The sequence below is a fragment of the Miscanthus floridulus genome, chromosome 5 (assembly GCF_019320115.1).
Source record: "Miscanthus floridulus cultivar M001 chromosome 5, ASM1932011v1, whole genome shotgun sequence".
NCBI classification, from domain to species: Eukaryota; Viridiplantae; Streptophyta; class Magnoliopsida; order Poales; family Poaceae; genus Miscanthus; species Miscanthus floridulus.
This window is the reverse complement of record NC_089584.1, coordinates 58,086,762-58,098,206: the sequence shown is the minus strand read 5'-3', so window position 1 is coordinate 58,098,206 and position 11,445 is coordinate 58,086,762.

Below are 11,445 nucleotides of genomic sequence, written 5' to 3'. Positions count from 1 at the left end.
GAAGAATCATGCATGTACATGACCACCGGTAAGCAGATAGGTGTATTATTCATGCATGTGAGAGGAAGTTATACAATTCAAAGGATGCCATGATTGTGTCTTACTAAAGGTATGCTGGGTGGTTTTTCACTAATGCTGATCCAGATCTCTTTTGGAGAGGGAGAAATACAACTTTGGTTTTGGACCCATTAATGAAACAATATGGAGATCAACAACTCATGTTGGGGGCTTGCTGTAATTTGGAGATTACTCCTGCACTAAGCCTCGCTTTACATCATTCAGACGACCTTCTATATTTAGAATTAGGTCTTTAATTTATTTTGTCATAATTTTTTGTTTGTTTGTCGTAAAGTGTGGTTGTAATATTAATATTATATTAAACTCCATAAAGCTCCTAGGATCAGCGCATTCTCAGCGCCCCTGGTACTGTTCACTGTCACGTGCTCTGTTCCGAGAGCTCGTGCGTGTCAAGGCCTCCTTTTGGGGCATGTTTGCGACCCTGGCCCGACGGCCTGGCTGCGCCCTCCGCGTGCAGCTTCCCATGTTTGCGAGCTAGGGCCCACCAGCGAGCCAGGCCCAAACGATGCAAATCGCACTCTCTCTCATGGCTCCCAGGAAACGCGACTTTCCTTCGTTTCTTCAGAGCCTGGCTCATTGAAGCGCGTCTTGGGCTCGCGTGGGCTCGTGGTGGGGATGGAATCACCTCCGACTCCTTTCTCACCCACCGCGGCGGAGCGGCGCGTCCTGGTCGATTTGCTTATGGAATGAACATGTACATGCCTTTGTTCTTCAGCGGTTCATGCACAGGAACACAAGCGCACCAGTGGGTTTCCCTTTTTTTTGCCTATGATGTGCTCATATTGAAGGTACTGCACTCATCCCTTTGTACCTGTAACCTTTGCTGCTATGGTATTTCGTTGTCTGATTTCTTCATGAGTTTCAATGTTGTAGGGAAAACATCGTTTCAGGGATACACATTACGCAAATGGTATGCAAATCTAACCTCCTTGAAACTGTTGCTCTGTAGACCAGGTACATATCAATTTCATTGATTCTTTCCCATATAGACAGTCGTCATTGTGCTTTCGCACTTAGTTATTTGTATCCCATAACACACAGTCGTCATTGTGTCCATAAATAAAGTACTTAAATACAGAACATGAGAAACAATGTAGAGTGTACATGTGAACATCAAAGACCTTGTGCCTAGCTAATCTTAGTGGTATATTGCTTCCATTCACTGCAATAAGATAGTCAAGCCGCAAACATGTGTTTATCTAATATGCTTCTTCAAGATCAACATCTCCTTTCATTCTCTTTCACTGATTGGAAGACGTGTTTGCATCTTGATCATATACAAAATTAGCATTACATTTTTCAGATGCATTAGTCATGGGTTTGTTGGTTTCTGATTGATCATGCTTGACTCCATGGTTGTCTAAAAATTACATGTTCATCACTCAGGCGGTCTACCTCAGCGTCTAGCATAGACGACCAACATCGATGTACTCCAAGCACCGCATCAGAAGCAAACTCTTCCCCACTCTCTTAGGTACTCCAATTTCTTCTCTTCGTTTTCTAATTTCCTCTACCTCCCTGATTTCCCCCAAGATTGAACTGGTTTCCTATTCTAGGATTGCCGGATTTAGAGCGATCTCTCAGCTTGGCTCAGCTTGGCCACTCCGTCCACTTGCCATGCTCAAGTCTGTGAACATAGATCCCTGCTTCCCCCTACCACGTCTATAGCCAACCCCTTATAGATACTCCAAAATCCTTTTCTTAAGCCAACCCCTTACAGATACAACAAAATCCTTTTCTTAGGATCTTATTTCTTTCTTCTTTGCAAGGTCTTAGTTTGGTTGTTTCAGGCATGCAGAAAAAAGGTTTGGATGTTTTTGGAGGATGTGCCCAAAAAAACAGTGGTAAACAGAGGTGGAAATGAATGTCTTTGTAATTTTCAGTTTTGCATCTTCAGTTAACCTGTTATAACACATTTCCTTCTTTGCCATCTCTTTTGTTTCAATCAACCACCACTTCTTTTCCCTTTTGCATTTCCCTCTAGCCAGGCCAAACTATACTACATCGATGCATGGTTGATGACTCTTTGACAAGATAGTAAATTTGTTACTCCCTTAAGGCTAAGCGGACTATATATGACCAGAGGAGATAACTCATTTTTGCAAAAGCTTCAGATGACATGCAGGGTGAGCCACCATGCTGCAACTAACTGTGACGGGATCAAGCAACCTCAAACACTCTTATATATGCACAAACTGATTCTTTGTGTTGTAATTTTTTGTGGGTAGATTGTCGTGTACCTAGGACACGATTGTTATTATAACTAATGTAACGTTTTACTTACTTTCATCTCATTTGTTGGGCACATACAAGAATGATAAACCTTTTTCCGCAAACTGGCTATTGTGTTGCCCTTAGAAAAATTAATTCTTATATTAACTAAAAGGTGCTAACGTTTTCATATGCGACGTGTGTTTTGGTTGGCCTTTTTCTTCATTACGGCCTCTGCTGCATATAACTTGCTGTCTTCCATGGCAATGTGATGTTGAATATAAACAAATCGACGTGGATTGAATACGGGCGCGGCGAAGCGCGCCGATCATCCTAGTAAGTTTGGTTTTGCAAGAATTACTCCCAAGAAGAATTCTGGCCGGGACTTCTTATTTAATTTATATAAGCTTTTGTTAACCGAAACAATTCCCAGCGTTAATATGCTATAACTGAATGAGCCCTTAATGAGGATGAAGCATGATACTTCTTTTTATTATCTAAAAAATTTTGGTCTTAGCAACATATATGATTTTCTAGAAAAGGAACTTAGCCTCCGGCCACTGCTACATCATCTTCATCACCGCATGCTCCAAAATACTAATCACCGCCGATTTACACCTTCATTGGTGAAAGTCGGTGGTAATGAGGAAGTTTATCCACTACTAGAAACTGTGGCTTTGTCATGTGCCATAGGCACTCGACAAAGCTCAAAAAAACACTCGGCAAATGATTTACCGAGTGTAACACTCAGCAAACAGTAGACGGCATCTACAGTGACAACAAATGTCTCTTTGCCGAGTGTTTTCTATCGGGCACTCGGCAAATACTTTGCCGAGAGCTGAAACCGACACTCAGCGAAAAAAGTAACGTGATGGTGTGGAGACGATCATGGCTCGTTTGCCGAGTGTCTCGGATCTGACACTCGGCAAACTTGTCTCCTTTGCTGAGTGTCAAATACCAGGCACTCGACAAACCTTCCTTCTTTGCCAAGTGTCAAATACCGAGCACTCGACAAAGACTGGCCCAGAACGTACAAATGTTGGCTTCTTTACCGAGTGTCACAGCACAGACACTCGGTAAAGAAGCCATTTTAGTCCCGAAATGCATAGATTTTTGCCATGTGTCTGATTTGCTAAGTGTATTTTTCATGGCACTCGGCAAATAGCCCTTTTGCCGAGTGTAACACTCGGCAAATAGCCCTTTTGCTGAGTGTAACACTCAACAAATCTACCACATATAATCAGTTTATTTGGTTCAGTCACAACCACGTACCACATTCAAATAAACATCACATTCATCATAGATAGTTTACAATAAGCATCACAGGCAGTTCATATAGATATATCGACAACACATAAATGCAAATAAACTTCAGAATCACTAGTAGGTTCATTCACAACCATAAATAGTCACAAGTAGTCATAAGTAGTCACAGGTAATCCACAAATGCAAATGCAAATAAAATCATAAGTAGTCAATTAGGCCACGGGTTCCACTGCGACCACGCTGGGTCATGAGGCTCATTTGATGCCGCCGATTGATTCTGCCCAAAGGAGAAGAGATTGCATGTGTGAGACAAGATTGAACAACACGTATGGTATCTCTGCTGCCTAACTAGTATAACCCTTGCAACTATTAGCAACATCTTCTCAGTTGCATTATGCTCTAGTATGATTACTTAAGTACTAGTTGGTAACAAACATATAGCATTAGTCACTATGTTTCTAGTGTCTAGGCTTGTTTGTAAGATTGATTCTACATAAATTAGAAATAGTGATTATAAGGTTGTAAAGTGACTCACAATGCCTAAAATAGTATTTAGAGCAGGTTGAGGAGGAGGGACTGGCATCGGTGGCGGAGGTTGATCGATTGCAGCGTAAATACCCCTCATATATTCAAACATCTGCAGTCGCTCTGCCTTCATCCTCTACCGCTCTGCCTCTGACCTCTGCCGCTCTTCCTCCATCTTCACCTCTAGCTCCTCTCGGTGTCTCGTTTCTTGTTCCAGCTATGCCTACTTTCATCCTAATGTTACAATGCAATGCAAAAATATGTAAAAACAATGAACGATGAATAAAATAGAAATAACCTAGAATGCATTCATCTAGAATCATGTAGAGTCTGACCATGGGAACTAGGAGCAAGGCTCGCCACCATGTGCCGCCAACTACAAAAAAAATATGATTAGAAATTATGCAGAATTGAGCGTTATAATAAAGAAATAAATTTGCGTACCCATCTAGCTGCGTATTCTGAGAGGTTGAGGTTGCCTTGATGGTGTGGTGCACTCGGCATTAGCAGACGCCGCTCCCAGCAAGCGTTGTGATTCTCCTCCCACGCGGGGTCGCACCACCTATCCACCATCTAGGCCCAACACTGCAAATTGTAGGTGCACCACCACGGAGGCACCTATGTCATCACGTATATGACAGATAAGAAGATAAAATTAAGCATAATTAATCTCAGAAAAAAATAAGTATTAATGTTCTATATTTACCTTCAGGTATTATTCCTAGGTCAACCTCATGGTTCTTGCCGCACTTTTAGGGAGCCTCGCTCTAAGAATTTTCGCATTGCATTAGATCACGGCCAGAATGCGCGCCTCATAGTGCATGTCCTTGATGAGTTTCTTGGTGGCTTTGTCAGCTATAGCATATGCCTTGGCCTCATATCCCTCCTTGCATCTAAAGAAATCCTACATATAGACGCGATGTATCGAGTCATTATTACAAGAATGTCCAATCAATGCGATGTATTGAGCAATGTAGTGCGAGAAAGACTTACCCAAAGCCCAGCTTGACATGCAATGCCTTGTCGACGAATACCCTACCATCCTGATCAGGGGCATCGAGGATGGTGGCATAGTGGGCCCACGTGTAGGCCGGCTCGATAGTTTTGCCGAACTTCACCAGGCTAGGGAACTTTTCCTTGATCAAAAGACCAAGGATGTCGTTCACATGGCGTGCATGATCACCCCACCAACCTTCCTCCAACCCCTGCCCAAGTGATTAATATAAATTATTCATTTCTATTGTAATTTTGAACACATCAAATACAAAAATTAGTGATAGCATCTAAAGTTACTTACTTGTCTCCATCGGGTCGAATCAGTGGGCGTCTCTCAAGAGGTATCGGTCGCCTCGGGAGGGTCGAGGGACCTCACAACCACACATGTGACAAAGTAGAGGAAGAGGTACCCCCTATCTCCTCCACCCCCACCTCCTCCTCCACCCCTACCTCCACCTCCACCTATACCTCCTCCTCCTCAGAGGATGAGTGAGCGGAAGCTAACTTAGACGACGATGAAGGTACAAGCGACGGTGGCCTCGTCTTGCCTCCACCCTTCCCTCGACCCCTGGGTCTACCCCGAGGTGTCTTTCTAGACCCCTCAGCTACATTAGACCCATTATGCGTCGTTGTCGCTTTTGAGTAAAGCGATGTTATCCTCTTCATACCGCCCACCATTGTTCAATCACCTATAATTAAAAAGAGTAAGCCAATTAGCACAGATAATACATCAAAATAGATGCAAAATAAGCAAAACATACATAGAAAATAACATGGTATGACAAATAATAAATCAATTAGCATGGATCATACATGTATTAGAAATAATCATCATGATTGGGATTAGCTAGATCATAAGTCTTATCATCACTATCACGCATGTCGATATAATCATCCTCGTGCTCCAAAGGAGGAATGTCATCATCACCATCATTGCTTAGATGTAATCGCTGAAGTAATTCTAAGTCCTTCACATTCTAAACCTCATCTCCGGCATCCTCATCAGCACCACTTTTATTATCTACTTCCATACCCTGAGCTTTGGTTAAGTCTATCTCAAAACTCCCTTTGAGCCCATCTTCTTGAAAGAACTCTCTGTCATATGTGTTGGGGTCTATGTTGTAATCTTGATTGTTTGGGATAGGTAGTTTATCATGTGGTGATACCTTATACACAACATCCCAACCCTTTAGATAGTCTACAGTTTGGCATGGGTATGAGAGATAATAAACTTGTGTGGCCCGTTGAGCCACAATATAGACATCCTCTCCTGGTAAGATGGATGGTTGTCGAATTTTGACTAGCCCAAGATTAGGGCTTCGCCTCACTACTTCAGGATCAAACCAATGGCATTTGAATATAACGAAATTAACAGGTTTGCAACCATGAAACATGAGTTCATATATTTCTTCAATTCTTCCATAATACTCAACCCCATCTAAGCCTTGTGTAAAAACTCTAGTATTTGTGGTTCTTCGATTGGGCCGACTCTGCTGCATGGCTTGTTGTGTGAAAGCGATATCCATTCACGTCATAACCAGTGAATGTCCTAACCCTATAGGCACAACCATCAGCAACCTGTCTCAACTCAGCACTCATAGATGCATCGGTTTATCCCTACAAGTTTAAGAGGGGTGTATGATGCTTCACCTTGTTGTCCTACAAAGTGACGAGTCGAGGATGATGGGGAATGATCTTTGCAATAGCCTCTCCTACAACAAAGGAACATAATAGTGTTAATTGTAAATTTCGACAGCACCTCCCCAGTACTGTGAGGTAACCAAAACCTGCAATAAACCAACAGCACGATGGCCAACAACCACATACACAACAAACCAACAGCACGATGGCCGACAACCACATACATCAAGGTCGGTAGAGATAAATGTCGTGCTGCTATAGTTGACAACATTGTATTCCACTAGCATGCCATGCCAAGGTGTGGAGTAGAAGCTCTACCATCCATGTGACCATGCATGATGCATTCCATTTCCATTCCATAGACCACAATAGCACAAGAAAGGTAGGCACACACAAACTAGCATGGCAAGGCATTTAACCTAGTTTTTGCACATTTTTATATAGAAATCAGTGTTGAAACTCTCTAAGGTCAATAGAAATACATGAATCTAGGCAATAAAAATTCTTGGCATACACCTCTAAACTACAACTTCGGTGACATGGCGCGGGCGCAGAAGCCAACGATGGGGCGCGGGTGCTGGAGCCTTTGCGGGGGCCAGGGGCCAGGCGCAGGGCATCGGGGACTGGCGGCGAGCGTTGGGGGTGGGGGCTAGCGGCTGCGCATGGGGGCCATGGGTGGCATGGGAGGCTAGGCGTCGGATCCTACGTCGTTGGCACGCAAGGGCCAGGGGCCGGGAGTGGGGCGCCAGGTGTGGGAGGCCGAGCGCCGGGGGCAGGGGTCGGCAGCGATGCGCGGGGGCTAGGGGCGGTGCGGGAGGCTAGGCACAGGCTAGGGGCGGCACGGGAGGCTGGGTGCGTAGGGGCCAGGGATGATGCGGTGGTTGAGCATGCGGGGGCCAGGGGCGGCGTGGAGGCCGGGCGCGCAGGGCTAGGGGTGGCGATGAGGCCGACATCGTGGGCTGGTGTGGGTGTTGCTGTGTGTGTGAGTGTGTGGCTATGTGTGCGGCTGGGAGCAGGACTAGGGGTGGTTACGAGGGAGGCTTGCTGAGTGCTCATGATCTAGCACTCGACAAATCCCCGTTTTGTTTTTTTTCATTTTCAAAACCTAAACTACTACACGTGTGTGGGGCCTATAAAGCTATTTGCTGAGTGTCCTAGTTCTGATAGTCGACAAACTATAGGTTTGCCGAGTGCTAGATCACAGGCACTCAGTAAACCCATTTTTCCCCATTTCCAAATCCTAAACTACTACGACTGTGTGGGGCCCGTGAAGCTATTTGCCAAGTGTCGTAGGTCTGACACTTGCTAGATCTCGGGCACTCGGCAAACCCGTTTTGTTTTTTTCCATTTCCAAATCCTAAACTACCGCACGTGTGTGGGGCATAGTGAAGCGGGTTGCCGAGAGTCCCAGGTCTGACACTTGGCAAACCCCATGTTTATCGAGGGCCATCTCAGGGACACTTGGCAAACTTCGCAAACTTTTTTTTTCATTTTCCTTCTTTTCCATAACGTGTTTTCCTCAACTTGTTCCGATATACTTTGAAAATACCTTCTCAAATTCACTGAACAATATATACTTGATTTTTCTAGGAATATTGTTCCATTATTTCATGTAGTTATAACTCAAATTCAATTTATATCAATCAAAATTCTATAATTGCACTTAATAAACTAAAATTATCAAACAGGCTCAAAAATTTACCAAAATTACACATGAATCAATCTATGTTCTCTATTGGCTATACAAAAAGTTTTGAAGTTAAACCCCAATTCGACCGTCACTTTGACTCCAAATCTTACCAAATCCTTCTCAAAGCTACGATTCTTCTTTTGAGTTACTTCGGCTTATAAACATCGTATGTGACAAATTGTGCGAAACCTTCTCAATTTTTTACCATGGCCTCCATGTATGATATCATGAGATCTTGACAAATCTCATGATTTTCATACTTCGTTTGCTTTTTTAGAATTTAAAAATCATTCGGCCACATGTTCGTGGTCGTATTTCCTCAATAAGATATTCAAAATTTCTTTTCATTTCCTAGGTAAGGCCTCACACCAGACTCAATAACATGAATATCATTTTTCTACTCATCTTATTCTATATTTGAATCACTTGCAGTTCAAATTGGACTTATATCAAAAAATTCCTTGAAATGCAATAAATTAATTAAATATAGCAAATAGATCCAAAAATATACCAAATCTTAACATGGAGTACCACATGTTATATGTGGACAGTAGAAAAAGTTTCAAAGTTAGAATAGAAAAAAACTTATTATTTCATTGAGTTAGCTCAAATTCAATTTATATCAATTAAAATTCTATAATTGCACTTAATAAATTAAAATTATCAAACGGATCCAAAAAATTATCAAAATTACACATGACTCAATCTATGTTCTCTATTACCTATACAAAAAGTTTTGTCGGCAAAGCCCAAGTCGACCATTAGTTTGACTCCAAATCTTACCGAATCTTTCTCAACGATACGATTCTTCTTCTGTGATACTCCTGTTTGTAAACATTGTACGTGATAGATTGTATGAAATCTTCTCAATTTTTTATCATGGCCTCCACGTATGATATCATGAGATCTTGACAAATCTCATAATATTCAGACTTTGTTTGCCTTTTTAGAATTTAAAAATTATTCGATCACACGTTTGTGGTCGTATTTCCTGAACAAGATGTTCGAAATTTCTTTTCATTTCCTGGGTAAGGCCTCACACCAGACTCAATAACATGAATATTATTTTTCTACTCATTTTATTATATTATTTGAATCACTTGCTGTTCAAATTTGACTTATACCAAAAAAATTCCTTAAAATGCAATAAATTAATTAATTATAGCAAACGGATCTAGAAATAAACCAAATCTTAACATGGAGTACCACATGTTGTATGTGGATAGTAGAAAAGTTTCAAGGTTAGAAGAGAAAAAACTTATTATTTTATGCAGTTATAGCTCAAATTCAATTTATATCAATAAAAATTCTATAATTGCACTTAATAAATTAAAATTATCAAACAGATCCAAACACTTACCAAAATTACACATGAATCAATCTATATTCTATATTGCCTATACAAAAAGTTTTTTCAGCAAACCCCAATTCGACCATCACTTTGACTCCAAATCTTACTGAATCCTTCTCAATGCTATGATTCTTCTTCTGAGATACTTCAGTTTGTAAACATCATACATTACAGATTGTGCGAAACCTTCTTAATTTTTTACCATGGCCTCCACATATGATATCACAAAATCTTGACAAATCTCATGATTTTCAGACTTCGTTTGCTTTTTTTAGAATTTAAAAACCATTCGACCACATGTTCGTGGTCGTGTTTCCTAAACAAGATGTTCAAAATTTCTTTTCATTTCCTGGGTAAGGCCTCACACCAAACTCAATAACATGAATATCATTTTTCTACTCATTTTATTCTATATTTGAATCACTTGCAGTTCAAATTGGACTTATACCAAAAAATTCCTTGAAATGCAATAAATTAATTAAATATAGCAAACCGATCCAAAAATATACCAAATCTTAACATGGAGTACCACATGTTATATGTGGACAGTAGAAAAAGTTTCAAAGTTAGAATAGAAAAAAAAACTTATTATTTCATTGAGTTATAGCTCAAATTTAATTTATATCAATTAAAATTCTATAATTACACTTAATAAATTAAAATTATCAAATGGATCCAAAAAATTACCAAAATTACACATGACTCAATCTATGTTCTCTATTACCTATACGAAAAGTTTTGTCGGCAAAGCCCAAGTCGACCATTAGTTTGACTCCAAATCTTACCGAATCATTCTTAACGCTACGATTCTTCTTCTACGATACTTCTGTTTGCAAACATCATACGTGATAGATTGTACGAAATCTTCTCAATTTTTTACCATGACCTGCACGTATGATATCATGAGATCTTGACAAATCTCATAATTTTTAGACTTTGTTTGCTTTTTTAGAATTTAAAAATCATTGGTCACACGTTCGTGGTCGTATTTCCTGAACAAGATGTTCGAAATTTCTTTTCATTTCCTGGGTAAGGCCTCACACGAGACTCAATAACATGAATATCATTTTTCTACTCATTTTATTTTATTATTTGAATCACTTGCTGTTCAAATTTGACTTATACCAAAAAATTCCTTAAAATGCAATAAATTAATTAATTATAGCAAACAGATCCAGAAATAAACCAAATTTTAACATGGAGTACCACATGTTGTATGTGGATAGTAGAAAAGTTTCAAGGTTAGAAGAGAAAAAAAACTTATTATTTCATGTAGTTATAGCTCAAATTCAATTTATATCAATCGAAATTCTATAATTGCACTTAATAAATTAAAATTATCAAACAGATCCAAACACTTACCAAAATTACACATGAATCAATCTATGTTCTATATTGCCTATATAAAAAGTTTTTTTGGCAAACCCCAATTCGACCGTCACTTTGACTCCAAATCTTACCGAATCCTTCTCAACGCTACGATTCTTCTTCTGAGATACTTCAGTTTGTAAACATCATACATTACCGATTGTGCGAAACCTTCTTAATTTTTTACCATGGCCTCCACGTATGATATCACGAGATCTTGACAAATCTCATGATTTTTAGACTTCGTTTGCTTTTTTTAGAATTTAAAAACCATTCGGCCACATGTTCGTGGTCGTGTTTAATGAACAAGATGTTCAAA